Below are 6,539 nucleotides of genomic sequence, written 5' to 3' on the forward strand. Positions count from 1 at the left end.
CCCCTCTCCACTTCTCTCTCCCCTCTCCACTTCTCTCTCCCCCCTCTCCACCTTTCTCTGCCCCTCTCCACCTCTCTCTGCCCCACTCCATCTCTCTCTGTCCCCTCTCCATCTCTCTTTGCCAAATACTGGGATCTGGAAGCCTGTCTCAAGGGATCCCTTTCTGACTTTGAGGGACATAAAGGTGGAAGGGGTGGGCAGTGGGGAAAGACGCATATTTCTATCTGTAGCACTAAATATCACAGCTCTTTTGCTGCACTTGAACTTGTGTTATTTTCAGACCATCAAAGGATCCCATGGTTGTCTCTTCTCCTTTGCTGGCCTTGACTTGGGGATTTCATGACCTGGAAGCATTTGGTTAGAGCATCCCCCACTGAAAGGCAAACCATGACCCATCCCCACACCTACTTTTAGAGGTGAAAGGGGATGGACAAGGAAGTAATTCACACAACTGCTATCAGCATGAGTCCCTGGACAAGGTGCGGAGTCTCCCATAAGCTACTGACCTGAGGAGGGCTCTTGTCTTTTAGTAAATGCCCCAGAAGGCTGTGCCTTTTGAATTTTTGTTCCTGCTTTTTATAGGTTTTCTCTTGCCTCCCTTGTAGTCAGGCTGCGACCTGTCTCTTTTTCCTGCTGTCAGTGGGCCTTCCTGAAGCAGTCCCTCGGGCCTTCCTAATCTGCTGGTTCCAGTCTGCAGTAGGCTAGGAAATCAGATAACCAGTTATATAGCATTAACAGTCGCTGTGTCATAGAAAGTGCTGAGTCCAGCACTTCTACTTTACATGATCTAATTTAATCCTTAGAATAATCCTGTGCAGCAGGGGTCATAATCCCCATTTTTCAGATGATGAAATTGAGACCCAGAGCTATGAAGTGACACACCAGGATTTGGGCTTCCCTCTGATTCCAAGACCCTAATCACAGAAAGGCCTGCAGGTAAGAACCCCCTGGCCTGGGTGGACTCATTTTTCCTCATTTCTGGGTCTGAAGTCTGGAAATCAAAGGTGTCCCTTCTTACTATGCCACTCACAGGGCAGCCAAGGAGTGGAGAGAAAGGCACTCGTTCATGGGTGGAGTCAGAAGTCCAGTGAGGAAGGGGACCCAAAATCTCCTTCTGGAAGGTTTGGGTCCTCGACCCAGATCACCCTGAGATCTAACTGTACCTGTACTCCCTGACTAGACAGTTCCTCTCCTACAGTGGGCAAAAACCTGATCTGAAAATTTCAAATTTCTTTCCGGTTCAGACTCACTCTTGAACACTCTCTGGGGCCAGCTACTATGCTCAACCTGATATCATCAGGGATGGCATCTCTTTTGAATTAGAACTAGCATATCTGGTTCAAACTCCCTTCAGAAGTTATTCTTTCTTTTTTCCAGTCTAGAATCTCAAACTCTCGTAACAAAATTCTTTGGCACTAATACTTTCCCTTTAGCTGACCCAGACACACCATTAGTGTATAATCTGATAAATATCACAAAAACCATTATTTTCTACAGTATAATTTTTGTCCATTGGTAAGAGCACACTAGTCAGAAACATCCAATCCTTGGGTCCTCACTGTACATTAGATCATCTTTGGGTCCTAACTTCCATATCAGCAAATTTAAGTCTTAGTCTATGATGGGTAAGTAGGAAATCAAGAAGTGAAGTCAAGCAAAAGTCTGTGAACGGTCTTTCTAGAAAGCACAGCCCTGTATTTACCCACAGGAGGTGTGATTTACTGAAGTTACTGATCAGTGGAAGTCAAGCTTAATCATTACAACAAATAATGATTTATTTTAACCTTAACACCAAGTCCTCCTTGAGTCCCACAGCACATTCAAGGGGTTTAACTGACAAAGTTGTCCACCGCATGAAGCCTGACTGTCTATTGAGATGTCTTTTGCAGATTCCTCAGGAGCTGGGCCCCATTTATTTATAAAATCTTCCTGGGAGGTGACCCCTTTGTTACCACCAGGCACAATGTTTGTGGGTTGTTTTTCACTCTGAGTTATGGAGAAGGGAAGGCAAGCGGCTGCCTTAACCAGACGTGGCTTTCTGGCCGCTGGCATGGGGATCCCCTTGCAGATGGCACTTCGTTCGGCCTGCTCCTTCCTTTTTATAACATGGATTAGCTGCCAGTACTTAAAAGTCAGGAGGTTTCATATACACATATGGTTTATGGCTTCTCTCAAAAAATCTCTGGCTTCTCCTGAAAAATCAGAAAGGCTAGCTATTGTGAGCCCACATTCTTCGGCAAGGGCGCCTGGATCAGCCACCCCCTTCAGACAGAGCAAGTGTTTTCTAGTTGGCTATGGACTGACCTCTCCCTGTTGTGGTCCTGACTGGGAGGTCTGAGGCCTTGTACTATTTTCCGATGCTTTTCCCAGGTCTCTCATTCCCATAATCTGGCATTAGAGTTTGCACTCTTAGGCCCACCCACTGGACAACTCCGGGGCGTCATTCATGTGATCCAAAGTCACTGGGAATGTGCCACAAGCAGCTGCCCGACTGTGATCCCCGGAAACAAGTAAGTTGTATGCTATTTTCTAAGCATTTGTATATAAATTAATATTTAGATGCTGGCATTTAAAATTTTAGCTTATAGGTCCTATATATTATCATAGAGTATGTATTAAGATTTTAAAATATGTAGCATTTGAGATAATTCCAGCTAAGTCGTATCAAAATGCTCACAACTAAGTCAGAAGTCACATCTTATGGCTTTTCAAAAACACTTTTTACAGACTATTTAAAAGCATTACAGGAACCATTCCCTGTATTGAGAAAACCTTCCCCTCCAAAAGTTCCTTCAGATTGGAAAATAAGAAAAAGAGTCTTCAAATCAATTCATGCATAAATGGCTACCACAATAACAATCATCATTAACACCTCATTAAAAAAATTTAAATACAGAAAGTATTAAAGTTCAGCTTGCTCACTATTCAAATTACTAAGAATGATAAGTACTCATAAAAGATAAATATTGCAGGGCAGCGCCTGTGGCTCAAAGGAGTAGGGTGACGACCCCATATGCTGGAGTTCAAACCCAGCCCTGGCCAAAAACTGCAAAAAAAAAAAAAAAAAAAAAGAAAGATAAATAGTGCAGCCATAGAATTTAGAGCTAGAAAGTACTTTGGAAGTTATTAAGTCCAATCGTTTCATTTAGAAAAAAGTTCCAATCAATCCAGAGTTGTTAAGAAACTCACCAAGATCACATAGCTACGTGCCAGAATCTAAACTACAGTACGGGACTTGTTCTTGTCAATAAGTCTAGCTCTGAAACACTCCTGATAAAACACGGAAATGAATCTAGAAAAGAAAGAAATAATCTGCTGACCAAGTAATCACCATTGTCATTGCTCTGGAAAATTTAAATTTCCTCTGTGGAAATGTAGGTTAAAAAATGCACATATTCCTATTTGCAAAGTGCTCGTTTTCTTTAATTTTCAAATGTCACATTTCACTTTCCAATAAATGTTTATTTTCTAATGTAATCCTAGAGATCTTGCTTCAATGAGGGCAATGACTTAGGCTCTAGAAATTACTTCGGAGCTGCCTGAGAAGTGTCAAGAAATTTATAAAAGTCTCTTTTATACCTAAAGAGAGTTAGAAGGTCTTAATACAAGCCATTCGGGAGATTTATTTTGCCTCACTCCTGCAGCCTGCAGCACACATTTGGAACACACATTTGTTAACTAATCTCCGTCTTCTACATTTTTAAAGCAGACCCCAGTTTGAAGAGTATTAACCCTTGGTTGTGATTATAGAAAGTGGTACCTCTGAAAAGAATTCAGTGAAATGAAAAAAAGAAAAACCTTCATTAAAAAATAAGTTGATAAAAAAATGTAAAATATACTTTGCCCTCTAAGTCTTCATAATTCAGTTAAGTGACAACTGACAAAATTCCCCCAGGGTTGGAGGAAGGTACTGGGCACAGATCACAAGTTCCTACACATTTTCTTTTCAAGGTCAAGTTTTCTGGGAGCTACCCAGGCATGTATTTCAGCTCAAAGACTTTCCTTGGCCTTTTTTTCTCTTTGGGGACAGAGGAGCAGCTCATGCTGATGACCCTATATCACGCCTTGGACAGGCAGTTGTCTCTCCCAGCCAGGGCTTAGGTTGGATTCTGTTTGCAATCCGTCATTTCAAGATGTGATTCTCCCCCTCCTCCACTTCTGGCTCACTTTATTCGTCTTCTGAACTACCTCAGAGTGATACTATCAAAGATTCCATCTCAGTCCCAGGGTGCAGTCTGCCTAATCGACCTACATTCTTTCATCTCACTCTCCTTTTCTTTAGAAAGAAGAAATGGTGAAGAAAATGTTCTTGGAATTCATTTCTGGCAGAGTTGTGTGAGCTTTGCTTTAAATTGTTAGTGAAATGCTTGACATTTTTCCTTCACTTTATAAACATTATGTGCAAATCATTCAGAATCCTAATGGAAAGTAATTTCCCATTAATGTAGCCTATAAAATGTCATTTTCTTTTGAAATTGTGCCTCAAAAACAAACAGTACAGGACCGCCTTTACACTCGCAAATTCCAGCCACAAAAAACAAAGAACCCAGTGCTAGGTAGGGATGGGGACATTAAGGGCCACTGAAGGAAATGCAGAGAGACAGAGCCTAGGACAGGCACAGGCAGATGACAAACAATGGCACACAGCAGAGTCTGCAGCAGTGGAGATTCCAATTACTGGACACTGAGCCTTCTTAAAAGCCAACTTTTGCACATCTGTGATCTCTGGCTGCACATTGCCCTTCTAACATACTTAATCTGCCTAGAGACAGAGCTACTGACCAAGAAGGAGGAGACAGAGCTCTGATAAGCATGGGTTGGGTGAAGAAACCCAACCACTCACTGTCCTACCCGCACTTTCTTCTTCCAAGTCAGACGTGCACAGAGGACTCCCCTTGCAACTGTTTGCTGACCACAGAGTCCCTGTGGTCATGAATTTGGGAAATAGATCACTCCCAATGTTCTTGAACATTTTCTAACATTTTCCAGTATTTCTTCTTCTTCTTCTTTTATTTTTTATTTTTACTTTCTGGAGACAGGGTCTCACTCTGTCACCCAGGCCAGAGCACAGAAAGCTCCTGGGCTCAAGTGATCCTCTTGCCTCAGCCCCCAGAGTAGTTGGGGCTACAGGTAGTCACCACCACACCCAGCTAATTTAAAGTTTTTCTTTCTTTTTTTTGTTTTTGTTTTTGTTGTTGTTGTAGAGACAATGTCTTGCTATGTTGCCTAAGTTGGTCTCGAACTTCTAAGCTCAACTGATCCTCCCTTATCTGCCTCCCAGAGATTACAGGCATGAGACGTAATCTCATGTGTGTAGCCTCTAGTATTTCTTCTTAGTGACAGAAAATGGAAATTTACAGGGTAAAGTGCCAAGCTCTGCTACTTACAGGCTCTGTCACCTTGAAGGAATCTCATTTAACCTCTCTCAGCCTCCACTTACTCATCTGTAAGATGGGGATAAAAATTGTACTAGAACTATACATAAAGCATTTAGCACATTATCTAAACCGCAGCACTATTCAAAGTATAGTTGCTCTTGTCACTGGAGTATTACTCACTATTGTTTTATTTTTTATCATTCTCTCTTCCTTGCAGTACTGTTATGGGGAAGAAATGAGTTATGTCCAAAAAGCACCACCAGATAATACCAGGCATATTGTGAACAATCAACACTGGGCCTTGATGCCTGTAGGTTGTCCGTACTTTCATCCAACCCCTCTGCATTTTTACTGTGCTCAACAGTATCCACACTGCCATTGTGAGGTCAAATGAAGAGGAAGCTGAATTCTCCTGATGGCAATGAGAGCAAGGTGTCTTGGGAGCTTGCCCTGAGGTGCTGTCTCCAAGAACTACCCTTCCATTTGGACACAAACTGGAAGGGTAGAGATGTGCAGCCAGGACTGAGCCCAGGCCAGGTGCTGCTTCACTCAAATGTAATGTATTGGTGGGGAGTTAGGGCTAAATTCCTTTCCAAGTTTTTAGTTAATTTATGTTTGGTGTGTTTGTTTATTCTATTTAGTTTCTTTCTAAACAGAAATTTTGAAGTGGTTTACACCAATACATATATTCAGAATAACATTTTTTCAGACCAGAAGTAGAAAAAGCCCTAAAGGGAAGGAAAACAATATAATTTTCATCCAAACAACAGAACTTTTGAGATGAAAAGGGGGATATTGTTAAAAATCACACTTGATCAAGAGACATGTACTGGAACTGCCCCCAAGCAAAGTATAGGACATGAGGATACCCTCCTCCAAAGGGGTGGGGACACACTCTTGCTGTGTGCATTTGTGCAGTGCTCTGCTGGGGGGGACACACTCTCGCTGTGTGCATTTGCACAGTGCTCTGCTGGGGGGACACACTCTCACTGTGTGCATTTGCACAGTGATGTACTGGGGGTGGACACACTCTCGCTGTGTGCATTTGTGCAGTGCTGTACTGGGGGGGGGACACACTCTCGCTGTGTGCATTTTCACAGTGCTGTACTGGGGGGGACACACTCTCGCTGTGTGCATTTGCACAGTGCTGTACTGGGGGGA

General features: G+C 42.6%; 1 protein-coding gene across 4 annotated transcripts in view; it reads right to left on the reverse strand.

The window, feature by feature from the left end:
• SH3GL3 (SH3 domain containing GRB2 like 3, endophilin A3) overlaps positions 1-6,539 on the reverse strand; it is a 189,903-nt gene that overhangs the window by 9,697 nt on the left and 173,667 nt on the right. Inside the window, exon 9 of one of the 4 annotated variants that reach the window (XR_001161034.1) lies at positions 507-701. The exons of the other annotated variants lie outside the window; for them this stretch is intronic. The gene's annotated coding sequence lies outside the window, so the exon portion shown is untranslated. The remainder of the gene's footprint in view (positions 1-506; positions 702-6,539) is intronic. 4 annotated transcript variants of the gene reach the window in all.

The sequence above is a fragment of the Otolemur garnettii genome, unplaced genomic scaffold (genome assembly GCF_000181295.1).
Source record: "Otolemur garnettii isolate 467f Iridium unplaced genomic scaffold, OtoGar3 scaffold00011, whole genome shotgun sequence".
Classification (NCBI taxonomy): Eukaryota; Metazoa; Chordata; class Mammalia; order Primates; family Galagidae; genus Otolemur; species Otolemur garnettii.